General features: G+C 34.0%; 1 pseudogene; it reads right to left on the bottom strand.

Annotated features, from left to right (window-relative positions):
• Positions 1–217: 217 nt before the first annotated feature.
• On the bottom strand, positions 218–17018 carry LOC140937369 (uncharacterized; annotated as a pseudogene).
• Between the last annotated feature and the right edge of the window lie 768 nt (positions 17019–17786).

Here is a 17786-nt window from a genome sequence, read left to right as displayed (position 1 = left end):
GCTCTATCCGTTTGGGCCTTTACCTACCTACAGAAACATTTAAGCAACCTCGGCGCCACGGCTCTCCCTTCCATTTCTATGAGAAAAGCCCTGGGGATGAGGTTGATTGTTGAGAAAACCGGTTAAATAATCCCTAGGTAGCATAAATCACATTTTATTTGCAGTCAGTTTTCACCTATTAAGTTTACCTCATTACTAAGCACTATTGTTTTAGGATTTAGATGTGATCGGTTATCAAGCAATTCACCCCAAGTTGGGAAAATGTCGGACAAGCCCCTTGGGGGATTGATCTCAGCGTATTCGGGCTCCTTTCGTTCAAACAACACAAAAGCGGATAGCGGCTTGTTTGCAGACGAGGACACCAATTTTTTGTTTGCAGGTGAGGACACCAGTTTTCCAGCAAACTCGATGTTAATTCTTTCGCATTGCTTCAAATTAGCATTCTGGATCTGGCCTGAGACATTCTTGATTTGGAAAGTGCGCCTATCTTGGGACCTGCCCTCGAATCTTGCTTTATTTATGCTGGAGATTTCTGCCACCGGTTTGGAGAATTTGACAGCGATTTTCCAACCACCACGGACAGAATTGATAACCTGTAGATAGAACCCCAGTTGTTCGGTAGCCACTGCTGAATGAGCTTTGCGACTGCGCTCTCCTGTGGAACCGCTGGCCAGGCTTTGGTAGATCGAAGTCTTAGTTGAATTGGTTGAATTAGGATGAAACACAAAGAACGCGTTAGACGCAGCTTCATAAAGTTTGGCCTTATGACAATTGAACTCAAGTCGCAGAACATATTTAGCTTTCAGTTTCCTGTTGTAAGGTCGTGGTCCCAAACAAAAGCTGTCACTTGTCGGTTCTTTCTGAGAACCCATTTACGCCTTATCGATATTAAAATCACGAGCACTGACATCTTTGGTGAACTTAAGAGATATGGACCAGTATTTCACGGCCTCGGGCACTTGATATTTAAGGATCATTTTAAAGTCTTAGTCGGAATAATCAACTTAGTTTTATTGCCATGAATCATTACCTGCGGCTTGGGAAGCGTTGGCTGAGGGAAAAAAAGTTACTGTAATAATTATACATTTGCAGCCATGTTTCTCTAGCCCTAATACTTCTAGAGCCTGTAACAAATTGTATCAACAGGAGTTTGCGAAAAGGGGGGGGGATGGGTGGGGCAAATTGATATACAGAGGGGGACACAGACACCGATTAGCAAGCTTAAGCAAAGACGACTGCGAAGTCAACGTCAACGTCAAAAAAGAGTTCAAGGTTTAGATTGGCAAAACAACAATTCTGCACAAGCATAGGAGAATGTGAACACAAGACAACTACTCTATTTTTCTTTTCTTGAACTTCAATACAGTCTTTCTAGAATTCAACTCAAGAGAAAACTGCCAACATTTGACGAACTGAAAAAGATAGAATAAGCGCGATAAGGTTTAAAGCAGCGCGAATTCACTTTTACAGTGACCTTTTTTCAGCCGTCGCCTTTTTTAACCACTTTGGAAAAATGTCAATTTTTCAACTTTATGAACTTCTTGTTTTTATAGGCTAAAAAGGCGTTTTCCTGGCCTATATTGCCTAAAAAACAAAAGTTGGAAAAATGGCCATTTTTGGACCAAAACCGTGGGTTAACCCCTCTGGAAAAATGTCAATCTTCCGACTTTTTAAACTTCTTTTTTTTAAAGCCTAAAAAGGCGTTTTTTCGTTCTAGAATATCTTAAAAGACATTTTCCTGGCCTATATTGCCTAAAAAAAAATTAGAGAAAATGCCCATTCTTGGACCAAAACCTGGATTAACCCCTTTGCGAAAATGTCAATTTTTCGACTTTTTGAATTTCATGTTTTTATAGCCCAGAAAGGCGTTTTGTCGTTCTAGAATACCGTAAAAGGCATTTTCCTGGTCTTTATAGCCTAAAAAAAAAGTTGGAGAAATGGCCATTTTTGGACCAAAGCCATGGGTTAACCCCTTTGGAAAAATGTTAATTTTTCGACTTTTTGAACTTCTTGTTTAAGTAGCCTAGAAAGGCGTTTTTTCGTTCTAGAATTTATTAAAACACATTTTCTTGGCCTATATTCCCTAAAAAAAAAAAGTTGGAATAATGGCCATTTTTTGACCAAAACCATGGATTAACCCCTTTGGAAAAATGTCAATTTTTCCACTTTTTAAACTTCTTGTTTTTATAGCCTAGAAAGGCGTTTTTTCGTTCTAGAATATCGTAAAAGACATTTTCCTGGCCTAAAAAAAAAAAGTTTTGAAAAATTGCCACTTCTAGATCAAAACCATGGGTTAACCCTTTTGGACAAATGTCAATTTTTCAACTCTTTGAACTTCTTGTTTTTATAGCTTAGAAAGGCGTTTCTTCGTTCTAGAATATCGTAAAAGACATTTTCCTGGCCTATATTAACTAAAAAAAAAAGTTGGAAAAATGCCATTTTTAGACCAAAACCACGGGTTAACCCCTTTGGGCAAAACTCAATTTTTCGACTTTTTGAACTTCTCGTTTTTATAGCCTAAAAGGGCGTTTTTTCGTTCTAGAATATCTTTAAAGATATTTTCCTGGTAGATATTGTCTAAAAAAAAGAGTTGGAAAAATGGCCAGTTTTTGACCAAAACCATGGGATAACCGCTTTGGCAAAATATTTTTCGCCTTTTTGAACTTCTATTTTTTAAAGCCTAAAAAAGCGTTTTATCGTTCTAGGATATCGTTAAAGAAATTTTTCCTGGCCTATATTGCCTAAAAAAAAAGTTGGAAAAATGGCCAATTTGGACCAAAACCATGGGTTAAGAACCATGGGTGAACCCTTTGAAAAAATTTCAATTTTTCGACTTTTTGAACTTCTTGTTTTTATAGCCTAGAAGGGCGTTTTTTCGTTCTAGAATGTCGAAAAACACATTTTCCTGACCTATTTTGCCCAAAAAAGCGAAGTTGGAAAAATGGCCATTTTTGGACCAAAACCATGTGTTAAAAACCATGGGTGACCCCTTTGGAAAAATTTCAAATTTTCGCCTTTTTGAACTTCTTGTTTTTATAGCCTAGAAGGGCGTTTTTTCGATCTAGAAAAACGTAAAAGACATTTTTCTGGCCTATATTGCCTAACAAAAAAAAGGTGGAAAAATGGCCATTTTTTGACCAAAACCATGGGGGGTTAACACCTTTGGAAAAATGTCAATTTTTCGACTTTTTCGAACTTGTTGTTTTCATAGCCTAGAAAGGCGTTTGTTCGATCTAGAATATCGTAAACACATTTTCCTGCCCTATATTGCGTAAAAAAAAAAAATTTGAAAAATGGCCATTTTTTGACCAAAACCATAGGTAAAAAATGTAAAAGTTATAGTTTTCGGCTTCTTGAATTTCTTGTTTTTATAGCCTAGAATGGCGTTTCAACGTTCTAGAATATTGTAAGAGATATTTTCCTGGCCTGTATTGCTTAAAAGAAAAACTTGGAAAACTGGCCATTTTTGGACCAAAACCATGGGTTAACCCTTTTAGAAAAATGTTAATTTTCGACTTTTTGAACTTCTTGTTTTTATAGGCTAGAATGGGGTTTTTTTTCGTTCTAGAATATTGTAAGAGACATTTTCCTGGCCTATATTGAATAAAAAACAAAAGTTGGAAAAATTGCCATTTTTGACCAAAACCGTTGGTTAACCCCTTTGAAAAAATGTCAATTTTTCGATTTTTTGATCTTCTTGTTTTTATTGCCTTGAAAGGCGTTTTTTCGTTCTAGGATATCGTAAAAGACATTTTCATGGCCTATATTGTTAAAAAAAAAAAAAAGTTTGAATAATGGCCTTTTTTGGACGAAAACCATGGGTTAACCCGTTTGGAAAAATGTCCATTTTTCGACTTTTTAAACGTCTTTTTTTTAAAGCTTTAACAGCCGTGTTTTCGTTCTAGGATATCGTAAAAGACATTTTCATGGGCTAAATTGCCTAAAAGAAAAAAATGGGAAAATGTCAATTTTTCGGGTTTTTGATCTTCTTGTTTTTATGGCCTAGAAAGGCGTTTTTTCGTTTTAGAATATCGTAAAAGACTTTTTCCTGGCTTATATTGCCTAAAAAAAAAAAGTTGAAAAAATGACCATTTTTGGACCAAAACCATGGGTTAAACCCTTTGGAAAGATGTTAATTTTTCCGACGTTTTGAACTTCTTGTTTTAGTAGCCTAGAAAGGCGTTTTCCGTTCTAAAACTTCGTAAGGGACATTTTCCGGGCCTATATTGCTTAAAAGAAAAAAAGTTGGAAAAATGGCCATGTTTGGACAAAAATCATGGGCTAACCACTTTGGAAAAATGTCAACTTTTCGACTTTTTGAACTTCTATTTTTTAAAGCCTAAAAAAGCGTTTTTTCGTTCTAAAATAAAAGGTTGGAAAAATGGCCATTTTTGGACCATAACCATGGGTTAACCCCTTTGAGAAAATGTCAATGTTTCGACTTTTTGAGCTTCTTGATTTTATAGCCTAGAAAGGAGTTTTTTTGTTCTAGAATATCGCAAAAGACATTTTCGTGGCCTATATTGCCTAAAAAAAAAGTTGGAATAATGGCCATTTTTGGACCAAATCCATGGGTTAACCCCTTTGGTAAAATGTCAATTCTTAGATTTATTAAACTTCTTGTTTTAATAGCCTAGAAAGGCGTTTGTTCGATCTAGAACATAGTAAAAGACATTTTCCTGGCCTATATTGCCTAACAAAAAAAAGTAGGAAAAATGGCCATTTTTGGACCAAAACAATGGGTTAACCTCTTTGGAAAATGTCAATTGTTCGAACTTTTGTCCTTCTTGTTTTTATCGCCTAGAAAGGCGTTTTTTCCTTCTAAAATGTTGTAAAACACATTTTCCTGGCCTATTTGGCCTAAAAAAGCAAAGTTGGAAAAGTGGCCATTTTTGGACCAAAACCATGGGTTAACCCCTTTAGAAAAATGTTAATTTTCGACTTTTTGAACTTCTTGTTTTTATAGGCTAGAATGGCGTTTTTTCGTTCTAGAATATTGTAAGAGACATTTTCCTGGCCTATATTGAATAAAAAACAAAAGTTGGAAAAATTGTCCTTTTTGACCAAAACCGTTTGTTAAACCCTTTGAAAAAATGTCAATTTTTCGATTGTTTGATCTTCTTGTTGTTATAGCCTTGAAAGGCGTTTTTGCATTCTAGGATATCGTAAAAGACATTTTCATGGCCTATATTGTTAAAAAAAAAAAAGGTTGAATAATGGCCTATTTTGGACGAAAACCATGGTTAACCCGTTTGGAAAAATGTCAATTTTTCGGGTTTTTAATCTTCTTGTTTTTATTGCCTAGAAAGGCGTTTTATCCTTTTAGAATATCGTAAAAGACTTTTTCCTGGCTTATATTGCCTAAAAAAAAAAAGTTGCAAAAATGGCCATTTTTGGACCAAAACCATGGGTTAACACCTTTGGAAAAATGTCAATTTTTCTACTTTTTTAAAATTCTTGTTTTTATCGCCTAGAAAGGCGTTTTTTCCTTCTAAAATGTTGTAAAATACATTTTCCTGGCCTATTTGGCCTAAAAAAGCAAAGTTGGAAAAGTGGCCATTTTTGGACCAAAACCATGGGTTAAAAACCATGGGTGAACCCTTTGAAAAAATTTTAATTTTTCGACTTTTTGAACTTTTTGTTTTTATAGCCTGGAAAGGCATTTTTTCGTTCTAGAATGTCGTAAAACACATTTTCCTGGCCTATATTGCCTAAAACAAAAGAAGTTCGAAAAACGGCCATTTTTTGACCAAAACCATGAGTTAACCCCTTTAGAAAAATGTTAATTTTTCGAGTTTTTGAACTTCTTGTTTTTATAGCCTAGAAGGGCGTTTTTTCCATCTAGAATAAATAAAAGACATTTTTCTGGCGTATATTGCCTAACAGAAAAAAGGTGGAAAAATGGCCATATTTGGACCAAAACCATGGGTTAACACCTTTGGAAAAATGTCAATTTTTCGATTTTTTCGAACTTCTTGTTTTTATAGCCTAGAAAGGCGTTTTTTTCGATCTAGAATATCGTAAAAGACATTTTCCTGGCCTATACTGCGTAAAAAAGAAAAGTTGGAAAAATGGCCATTTTTGGACCAAAAACATGGGTTAACCTCTTTGGAAAAATGTTAATTTTCGACTTTTTGAATTTCTTGTTTTTAAAGCCTAGAATGGCATTTTTTCGTTCTAGAATATTGTAAGAGACATTTTCCTTGCCTGTATTGCCTAAAAAAAAAACATTTGAAAAACTGGCCATTTTTGGACCAAAACCATGTCTTAACTCCTTTGGAAAAATGTCAATTGTTCGAGTTTTTGAACTTCTTTGTTTTTATATCCTAGAATGGAGTTTTTTTTGTTCTAGAATATCGTAAGAGACATTTTCCTGGTTTGTATTGCCTAAAAAGAGAAAGTTCAAAAGCTGGCGATTTTTGGGCCAAAACCATGTGTTAACCTGTTTGAAAAAAGGTCAATTTTTCGACTTTTTGAACTTCTTGATTTTATAGCCTAGAAGGGAATTTTTTTTGTTCTAGAATATCGCAAAAGACATTTTCGTGGCTTATATTGCCAAAAAAAAAAAGTTGGAATAATGGCCATTGTTGGACCAAATCCATGGGTTAACCCCTTTGGAAAAATGTCAATTTTTAGATTTATTAAACTTCTGGTTTTTATAGCCTAGAAAGGCGTTTGTTTGATTGAGAACAAAGTAAAAGACATTTTCCTGGCCAATATTGCCTAAAAAAAAAAAGTTGGAAAAATGGCCATTTTTGGACCCAAACCATGGGTTAACCCCTTTGGAAAAATGTTAATTTTCGACTTTTTGAATTTCTTGTTTTTAAAGCCTAGAATGGCATTTTTTCGGTCTAGAATATTGTAACAGACATTTTCCTTGCCTGTATTTCCTAAAAAAAAAAAGGTTGAAAAACTGGCCATTTTTGGACCAAAACCATGTCTTAACTCCTTTGGAAAAATGTCAATTGTTCGAGTTTTTGAACTTCTTTGTTTTTATATCCTAGAATGGAGTTTTTTTTGTTCTAGAATATCGTAAGAGACATTTTCCTGGTTTGTATTGCCTAAAAAGAGAAAGTTCAAAAACTGGCGATTTTTGGGCCAAAACCATGTGTTAACCTGTTTGAAAAAAGGTCAATTTTTCGACTTTTTGAACTTCTTGATTTTATAGCCTAGAAGGGAATTTTTTTTGTTCTAGAATATCGCAAAAGACATTTTCGTGGCTTATATTGCCAAAAAAAAAAAAGTTGGAATAATGGCCATTGTTGGACCAAATCCATGGGTTAACCCCTTTGGAAAAATGTTAATTTTTAGATTTATTAAACTTCTGGTTTTTATAGCCTAGAAAGGCGTTTGTTTGATTGAGAACAAAGTAAAAGACATTTTCCTGGCCAATATTGCCTAAAAAAAAAAAGTTGGAAAAATGGCCATTTTTGGACCCAAACCATGGGTTAACCCCTTTGGAAAAATGTTAATTTTCGACTTTTTGAATTTCTTGTTTTTAAAGCCTAGAATGGCATTTTTTCGGTCTAGAATATTGTAAGAGACATTTTCCTTGCCTGTATTGCCTAAAAAAAAAAAGGTTGAAAAACTGGCCATTTTTGGACCAAAACCATGTCTTAACTCCTTTGGAAAAATGTCAATTGTTCGAGTTTTTGAACTTCTTTGTTTTATATCCTAGAATGGAGTTTTTTTTGTTCTAGAATATCGTAAGAGACATTTTCCTGGTTTGTATTGCCTAAAAAGAGAAATTTCAAAAACTGGCGATTTTTGGGCCAAAACCATGTGTTAACCTGTTTGAAAAAAGGTCAATTTTTCGACTTTTTGAACTTCTTGATTTTAAAGCCTAGAAGGGAATTTTTTTGTTCTAGAATATCGCAAAAGACATTTTCGTGGCTTATATTGCCAAAAAAAAAAAGTTGGAATAATGGCCATTGTTGGACCAAATCCATGGGTTAACCCCTTTGGAAAAATGTCAATTTTTAGATTTATTAAACTTCTTGTTTTTATAGCCTAGAAAGGCGTTTGTTTGATTGAGAACAAAGTAAAAGACATTTTCCTGGCCAATATTGCCTAAAAAAAAAAGTTGGAAAAATGGCCATTTTTGGACCAAAACCATGGGTTAACCTTTTTGGAAAATGTCAATTGTTCGAATTTTTGTCCTTCTTATTTTTATCGCCTTGAAATGCGTTTTTTCCTTCTAGAATATCGTAAAAGACCCTGAAAAATTTTCGACCAAAACCGTTGGTTAACCCCTCTGGAAAAATGTCAATATTTCGGCGTTTTTAACTTCTTTTTATAACCTAGAAAGGCGTTTTTTCGTTTTAGAATATCGTAAAAGACTTTTTCCTGGCCTATATTGCCTGAAAAAGAAAAGTTGCAAAAATGGCCATTTTTGGACCAAAACCATGGTTTAACCCCTTTGGAAAAAAGACAATTTTTGAACTTTTTTATCTTCTTTTTTTTTTTAGCCTAGAAAGGCGTTTGTTCGATCTAGAATATCGTAAAAGAACTTTTCCTGGCATATATTGCCTTAAAAAAAAAAGGTGGAAAAATGCCCATTATTGGACCAGAACCATGGGTTAACCCCTTTGGAAAAATGTTAATTTTTACGACTTTTTGACCATTCTGTCTTAGTAGCCTAGAAAGGCGTTTTTTCGTTCTAGAACGTCGAAAAAGACATTTTCCGGGCATACATTGCTGAAAAAAGAAAAGTTGGAAAAAGGGCCATTTTTGGACCAAAACCATGGGATAACCTCTTTGGAAAAATGTCAATTTTTCGACTTTTTGAACTTCGTTTTTTTAAAGCCTACAAAAGTGTTTTTTCGTTCTAGGATATCGTTAAAGAAATTTTCCTGGCCTAGATTGCGTGAAAAAAAAAAATGGTAAAATGGCCAATTTGGACCAAAACCATGGGTTAAAAACCAAGGGTTAACCCTTTGAAAAAATTTCAATTTTTTGACATTTTGAACTTCTTGTTTTTATAGCCTAGAAAGGCGTTTTTTGTTCTAGAATGTCTTAAAAGACATTTTCCAGGCCTATATTGCTTTAAAAAGAAAGTTGTAATAATTGCCATTTTGGGACCAAATCCATGGGTTAACCCCTTTGGAAAACTATCAATTTTTAGACTTATTAAACTTCTTGTTTTTAAAGCCAAGAAAGGCTTATTTGTTGTTGTAGAATATCTTCAAAGATATTTTCCTGGGCTATATTGCCTAAAAAAAAAAGTTGGGAAAATGGCCATTTTTGGACCAAATCCATGGGTTAACCCCTTTGGAAAAATGTCAATTTTTAGATTTATTAAACTACTTGTTTTTATAGCCTAGATAGTCGTTTGTTCCATCTATAAATATCGTAAAAGACATTTTCCTGGCCTATATTGCCTAAAACAAAAAGTTGCAAAAATAGCCATTTTTGGACCAAAACCATGGGTTAACCCCTTTGAAAAAATGTCAATTTTTCGATTGTTTGATGTTCTTGTTTTTATAGTCTTGAAAGGCGTTTTCTTTTTTCTAGGATATCGTAAAATGGCCATTTTTGGACCAAATCCATGGGTTAACCCCTTTGGAAAAATGTCAATTTTTAGATTTATTATACTTCTTGTTTTTATAGCCTAGATAGTCGTTTGTTCCATTTATAAATATCGTAAAAGACATTTTCCTAGCCTATATTGCCTAAAAAAGTAAAGTTGCAAAAATGGCCATTTTTGGACCAAAACCATCGGTTAACCCCTTTGGAAAAATGCCAATTTTTCGGAGTTTTTAACTTCTTGTTTTTATGGCTTAGAAAGGCGTTTTTTTCGATCTAGAATATCGTAAAAGACATTTTCCTTGCCTGCATTGCCTAAAAAAAAAAGTTGGAAAAATGGCCATTTTTGGACCAAAACCATGGGTTAACCCCTTTGGAAAAATGTAAATTTTCGACGTTTTAAACTTCTTGTTTTTATAGCCTAGAATTGCGTTTTTTCGTTCTAGAATATTGTAAGAGACATTTTCCTGGCCTGTGTTGCCTAAAAAAAAAGGTTGGAAAAATGGCCATTTTTGGACCAAAACCATAGGAAAAATGGAAAAATGTCAATTTTTCGACTTTTTGAACTTCTTGATTTCATAGCCTAGAAAGGCGTTTTTTCGTTCTAGAATATTGTAAAAGCCATTTACCTGGCCTATATTGTATAAAAAACAAAAGGTTGTAAAATTGCCATTTTTTGACAAAAAGCGTTGGTTAACCCCTTTGGAAAAATGTCAATTTTTCGATTTTTTGATCTTCTTGTTTTTATGGCCTAGAAAGGCGTTTTTTCGTTCTAGAATATCGTAAAAGACTTTTTCCTGGCCTATATTGCCTAAAAAAGAAAAGTTGCAAAACGGCCGTTTTTGGAGAAAAACCATGGGTTAACCCATTTGGAAAAATATCAATTTTTCGACTTTTTGATCTTCTTGTTTTTATGGCCTAGAAAGGCGTTCTTTCGTTCTAGAATAACGTAAAAGATATTTTCCTGGCCTATATTGCTAACAAAAAAAAGGTGGAAAAATGGCCATTTTTTAAACAAAACCATGGGTTAACCCATTTGGAAAAATGTTAATTTTCGACTTTTTAAACTTCTTTTTTTATATAGCCTAGAATGGCGTTTTTTCGTTCTAGAATTTTGGAAGAGACATTTTCCTGACCTGTATTGCCCAAAAAAAAAGTTGGAAAAATGGCCATTTTTTGAGCAAAACCATGGGTTAACCCCTTTGGAAAAATGTTAATTTTTTCGACTATTTGAACTTCCTGTCTTAATAGCCTAGAAAGGCGTTTTTTCGTTCTAGGATATCGTTAAAGAAATTTTTCTGGCCTAGATTGGCTAAAAAAAAAAATTGGTAAAATGGCCAATTTGGACCAAAACCATGGGTTAAAAACCAAGTGTTAACCCTGTGAAAAACTTTTAATTTTTTAGCATTTTGAACTTCTTGTTTTTATAGCGTAGAAAGGTGTTTTTTCGTTCTAGAATAACGTAAAAGACATTTTCCTGGCCTATATTGCTTTAAAAAAAAGTTGGAAAAAGGGCCATTTTTGGACCAAAACCATGGGTTAACCCCTTTGGAAAAATGTCAATTTTTCGACTTTTGAAACTTCTATTTTTTAAAGCCTATAAACGCGTTTTTTCGTTCTAGGATATCGTTAAAGAAATTTTCCTGGCCTAGATTGCTTAAAAAAAAAAGTTGGAAAAATGGGCTCTTTGGACCAAAATCATAGCTTAAAAACCATGGGTGAACCCTTTGAAAAAATTTCTATTTTTCTACTTTTTAAACTTCGTGTTTTTATAGCCTAAAAAGTCGTTTTTTCGTTTTAGAATGTCGTAAAACACATTTTCGTGGCCTATTTTGCCTCAAAAAACAAAGTTGAAAAATGGCCATTTTTGGACCAAAACCATGGGTTAACCACTGTGGAAAATGTCAATTTTTGTACTTCTTGACCTTCTTCTTTTTATCGCCTAGAACTGCGTTTTTTCCTTCTAGAATATCGTGAAAGACATTTTCCTGGCCTATATTGCCAAAAAAAAAGTTGGAATAATGGCCATTTTTGGACCAAATCCATGGGTTAACCCCTTTGGAAAAATGTTAATTTTTAGACTTTTTAAACTTCTTGTTTTTAAAGCCAAGAAAGGCGTTTTTTCGTTGTAGAATATCTTCAAAGATATTTTCCTGGCCTATATTGCCTAAAAAAAAAGTTGCAAAAATGGCCATTTTTGGCGGCATAACCATGGGTTATCCCCTTTTTAAAAATGTCAATTTTTAGACTGTTTGAACTTCTTGTTTTTAAAGCCAAGAAAGGCCTTTCTTCGTTCTAGAATATCGTAAACGACATTTTCCTGGCCTATATTAAATAAACAACAAAATTTGGAAAAATTGCCATTTTTTTACCAAAACCATGGGGTACCCCTTTTGGAAAAAGTCAATTTTTTCGTTTTTTTGAACTTCTTTTTTTTGATAGTCTAGAAAGTCGTTTTTTCCTTCTAGAATATCGTAAAAGACATTTTCCTGGCCTATATTGCCTAAAAAAAATGTTTGAATAATGGCCATGTTTTGGACCAAATCCATAGGTTAACCCCCTTGGAAAAATGTCAATTTTAAAACTGATTAAACTTCTTGTTTTTAAAGCCAAGAAAGGCTTTTTTTTTGGAGAATATCTTCAAAGATATTTTCCTGGGCTATATTGCCTAAAAAAAAGGTTGGAATAATAGCCATTTTTGGACCAAATCCATGGGTTAACCCCTTTGGAAAAATGTCAATTTTTAGACTTATTAAACTTCTTGTTTTTATAGCCTAGAAAGACGTGTGTTCGATCTAGAATATCGTAAAAGACATTTTTCTTGCCTATATTGCCTAAAATAAAAAGTTAGAAAAAAAGCCATTTTTAGACCAAAACTATGGGTTAACCCCTTTGAAAAAATGTCAATTTTTCGACTTTCTGAACTTCCTGTTTTTATCGCCTAGAAAGGCGTTTTTCCTTCTAGAATATCGTAAAAGACATTTTCCTGGCCTATATTACCAAAAAAAAAAAAAATGGGAATAATGGCTATTTTTGGACCTAAGCCATTGGTTAACCCCTTTGGAAAAATGTCAATTTTTAGACTTATTAAACTTCTTGTTTTTAAAGCCAAGAAAGGCTTTTTTTTGTTATAGAATATCTTCAAAGATATTTTCCCGGGCTATATTGCCTAAAAAAAAAGTTGCAAAAATGGCCATTTTTGGACCAAATCCATGGGTTAACCCCTTTGGAAAAATGTCAATTTTTTGACTTTTTGAACTTCTTGTTTTTATAGCCTAGAAAGGCGTTTTTTCGTTCTAGAATATCGTAAAAGACATTTTCCTGGCCTGTATTGAATAAAGACCAAAACTTATTAAAATAGCCATTTTTGGACCAGAACCGTGGGTTAATCCTTTTGGAAAAATATCAATTTTTTCGAGTTTTTAAACTTCAGGTTTTTATAGTCTAGAAAGGCGTTTTTTCGTTCTAGGATATCTTAAAAGACATTTTTCTGGCCTATATTGCCTAAAAAAAAAGTTTGAAAAATGCCCATTTTTGGACGAAAACTATCGATTAACCCGTTTGGAAAAATGTCAATTTTTCGACTTTTTGAACTTCTTGTTTTTATGGCCTAGAAAGGCGTTTTTTTTCTAGAATATAGTAAAAGATATTTTTCTTGCGTATTTTGCCTAAAAAAGAAAAGTTGGAAATATGGCCATTTTTGGACCAAAACCATGGGTTAACCCCTTTGGAGAAATGTCAATTTTTAGACTTATTAAACTTCTTGTTTTTATAACCTAGAAAGGCGTGTGTTCGATCTAGAATATCGTAAAAGACATTTTCCTGGCCTATATTGCCAAAAATAAAAAGTTGGAAAAATGGCCATTTTTGGACCACAACTATGGGTTAACGCCTCTGAAAAAATGTCAATTTTTCGACTTTTTGAACTTCTTGTTTTTATAGCCTTGAAAGGAGTTTTTTTGTTCTAGAATATCGCAAAAGACATTTTCTTTGCCTGTATTGCCTGAAAAAAAAGTTGGAATAATGGCCATTTTTGGACCAAATCCATGGGTTAACCCCTTTGGAAAACTTTTTGAACTTCTTGTTTTTATAGCCTAGAATGGCGTTTTTTTGTTCTAGAATATCGTAAGAGACATTTTCCTGGCCTGTATTGCCTAAAAAGAGAAAGTTCGAAAAATGGCGATTTTTGGACCATAACCATGTGTTAACCCGTTTGGAAAAATGTCAATTTTTCGGCTTTTTGAACTTCTTGTTTTTATCGCGTAGAAAGGCGTTTTTTTGTTCTGGAATATTGTAAAAGACTTTTTCCTGGCTTATATTGCGTAAAAAAAAAGCTGGAAAAATGGCGATTTTTGGACCAAAACCATGGCTTAACCCCTTTGAAAAAATTTCAATTTTTCGACTTTTCCAACTTCTTGTTTTTATAGCCTAGAAAGGCGTTTTTTCGTTCCAGAATATCGTAAAAGACATTTTCCTGGCCTATATTGCCTAAAAAAAAAGTTGGAAAAATAGCCATTTTTGGACCAAAACCATGGGGTTAACCCCTTTGGAAAAATGTCAACTTTTTGACTTTTTGAACTTCTTGTGTTTATAGCCAAGAAAGGCGTTTTTTCGTTCCAGAATATCGTAAAAGAAATTTTCCTCTATTTCCTGGCCTGTATTGCCTAAAAAAAGAAAGTTGGAAAAATGGCCATTTTTGGATCAAAACCATGGGTTAACCCGTTCTGAAATACGTCAATTTTTCGACTTTTTGAACGTCTTGTTTTTATAGCCTAGAAAGGCGTCTTTTCGTTCTAGAATATCGTAAAAGAACGTAAGGGCAGGTAAGACACTGGGGTTAAAATTTATAAGTGACACAAGCCAAGGAAATTTCATAATGTGTATTGAAGTTTATTACAAATTTTCATGTATTGCATCATTACGCTAAGATTTTCACATTTATAGCATAATAGCCATCACAGTAGGATTAATACAAAGTATTTTTTAAATAGTTCTTAGTATACATCAATTGACAATGGCGGTGGTGGCTTATAATTTTCACACTAACTCGAAACATTCAGAATCTACACTTTTTAAAAATCATTTGTCATGTATTAAATTGCCGACAGTTTCTAACTTTCAGTCAAAAGTTAAGGAGATGGCATGTACGTGTAACACACGAGCCTCAGGCAAGAAGCGAAAACATCGGCCGAGAAGACTGATCTGACTCGATTCTCGCGTCTCATGACTTGCAACTCGCCGCTTGTACCCTAGTGATTCTCTGGAGAAAATTTAACGATTGCTCCCACTCTATTGTTCTACATATTGGCACACATTATACAAGAAACTACAAAAACAAATACACTGGTCCATTGTTTAAAAAGTAGATGAAAATATGATATACAGTAACACGTATCGGGGAAACTTTGTGCTCTTTTCTACCTTTTAATGTCACTAGAAAAGTAAGTAAAAAAGCCTGAAACTGGACTACTTCTGTCTGAGCAGTTTAGTACAAAAATGTGAACCACAGGCTGGTTTTGCTATTGAACAAGTTAAAATGTATTAAAAATGAAAATCCTCTTGTTAAATACATCTACCACTGAACACTCCTGCGGCCCGTTTCTCGAAAGGTCCTGTAACTTTTTGGGTCCAAAAAAATTTTGAAATCTAAACCTGTTGAATTCATAGCAGCACAGTTCAGTCCGAGCTCACTCTACCGGTCAATTTTTCTTTGTTAACTGATACTTCCATTGTATTATCTTCAAAGTTATTGACACTTTGCTCTTAAATGCCAACACATAAGCGACCTTTTTGTATGTAAATAACCATTTTGTTTCAGTCAAACACTGTTTCAAAGACTCTCGTAAGCGATCTTACGCTACCGCGACAACTTTATAGACCAGAAATTCGATATATTCTTTTATTTTCCGTGGGTAAAAACGGGGATCGTTACATTGGTGCAAAATGTTTTTCAACAGTTCTATGGGTTATTCGATAAGAAACTTTATTGTCAGTTGTCTGTTTGACTAGTTTTCGCTAGTAAGGTAATAACTTCATGTAATAGACCTTGTCACGGTTTTCGACGCCATCTTGACGAGTAGGCAAACGCGTGAAAAATTACAGTGATTGTATGAGAATCTAATGTCGAATAATTTCCGTAGAACGGCTATTCTGAAACAAATAAGACTTGTAAACTAAAGCTTCACTTCTAAGGATTCTCCTGAAAAAATTTGAGGGCGTTACATTCACTTGAAGACCTAGAACCATTTTTTTAAATTTTCTATACATTTGTCTGTAAGAAAGTCCCGGGAAAATTACAGACAAATATATGGAAAATCTAAAGCAGCCTCTTGAGAAGTTTAAGCACAGATATGCCCCAAAAATGTTTTAGGATAATCCTTTGCACTGTAGCTTTAGTTGACAATTGATATTTTTTTCAGAACAGCCGTTTTACGGAAATTATCCGACATTAGATTCTCATACAAACACTGTAATTTCTCACGCGTTTGCCTACTCGTCAAGATGGCGTCGAAAACCGTGACAAGGTCTGTTACGTTAATCAGTTCCGTTGAGCTTATTTTCTTGATTTTTCCCGTGAAAACCCACGTCACGTAAGCGGACCCCACTTTGTCGTGCACCAAGGGTGGTCGCTTACAAGGGAGTTGACTGTATCAAGTCAAATACCTGGATGCGAGTTTATTACAAATTTACATGTATTACATCATCACGCTTATATTTTCACATTTATAGCATAATAGACATAACACAACAATTAATACAAAGTATTAATACTAATGGAATATAATTTTCACACTTAAACTAGAGACATTTAGAATCTACAATTCTTAAAACTCTTTGGTCATGTATTAAATTGCCCGCAGTTTCTAACTTTTCTTCAAAAGTTAAGGAGATGGCACATGTAGCACACGAGCGTCAGGCAAGAAGCGAAAACATCAACCGAGAAGACTGATCTCACTCGATTCTCGCGTCTCACGACTTGGAACTCGCCTCTTGTATCCTAGTGATTCTCTGAAGAAAATTAAGCGATTTTTCGCGGTCTATTGTTCTACATATTGGCACACATTATACAAGAAACTACAAAAACAAATACACTGGTCCATTGTTTAAAAAGTAGATGAAAAAATGATACACACTAAAACGCATTGGAGAACGTTGTGCGCTATTGAGAGTATCAAGTACCATTTAATATTACTAGAAAAGTAAGTATCAAAAGCCTGAAACTGGTCTACTTCTGTGTAAACAGTTAAGTACAAAAATGTGAACCAGAGGCTCGTTTTGCTATTGAAAAAGTTAAAATGTATTAAAAATAGAAACCCTCTTGTAACATATACCTACCAGTTGAACACTCTAGCGGCCCGTTTCACGAAAGGCCCGGTAACTTTTTGGGTCCGATTAAAAAAATTTTGAAATCAAAACCTGTTGAATTTATAGCAACACAGTTCAGTCCGAGCTCACAAACCGGCCAATTTTGCGTTGTTAACTGATACTGTCATTGTATCATCTTCAAAGTTATTGACACTTTGATCTTAAATGCCAACACAGCAAGCATAAAACCGGTTTTAAGGCCCGAAACATTCTCGGGACTTTCGAGAAACGGGCCACTGACCCGCAATTTCCCTGAGTTAAGTTTGTACATAATAATATGAGTAATGTCAGCCAAGAGAAATCAGCAACAACAAGAGATGTATGCTACAGTAAAACCCTGCCCGAAGAACCTGCATTTTGCCACCCAAGTTAGCCTAAACAGGTTCTTACACAAATGGTAATTAGCACAAATTTAGGCCATGTAGGTTCTTTAAAATAGGATGTTATTTTCTGAAGAAAAACTAAAAATATATTATAGCTAAGAGTATTTTGTGGTATTCGGCTTGTTGCTTAGGTAAGACTGTAAATACACTTAAAATTGCATTTGGAGTGATAAAGCACCTAATGTCTCTAAAGAGGATCCTGAATGATGACTTATCTTATTTGCCCATGAGTTCAGAATTTTCGTTATAAATTTTAGCCAAAGAACCTGTTTCAAATTTTAGGCTTAACAGGTTCTTGTATAGAGGTGGCCTAACTGTCAAATTTTAGCCTAACAGGTTCTTAAAAACTAGATTTTTAGTCGCAGGTTTTTACTGTATTAGGCTAGTTAAATCAAGAAACTAAACTACGACAAAAATGTTTTTCTTCCGAAAACATGAGTAATTGTAGATGAATATAGTAGATCACACTTTTAAGTAATTGCATTTCCAAGAATAAGATCATATCATATTTGG

This window comes from Porites lutea, chromosome 1 (genome assembly GCF_958299795.1).
Source record: "Porites lutea chromosome 1, jaPorLute2.1, whole genome shotgun sequence".
Taxonomy (NCBI): domain Eukaryota; kingdom Metazoa; phylum Cnidaria; class Anthozoa; order Scleractinia; family Poritidae; genus Porites; species Porites lutea.
The sequence above is the reverse complement of the archived record's forward strand: the minus strand, read 5'-3'. Positions and strand labels throughout refer to the sequence as shown.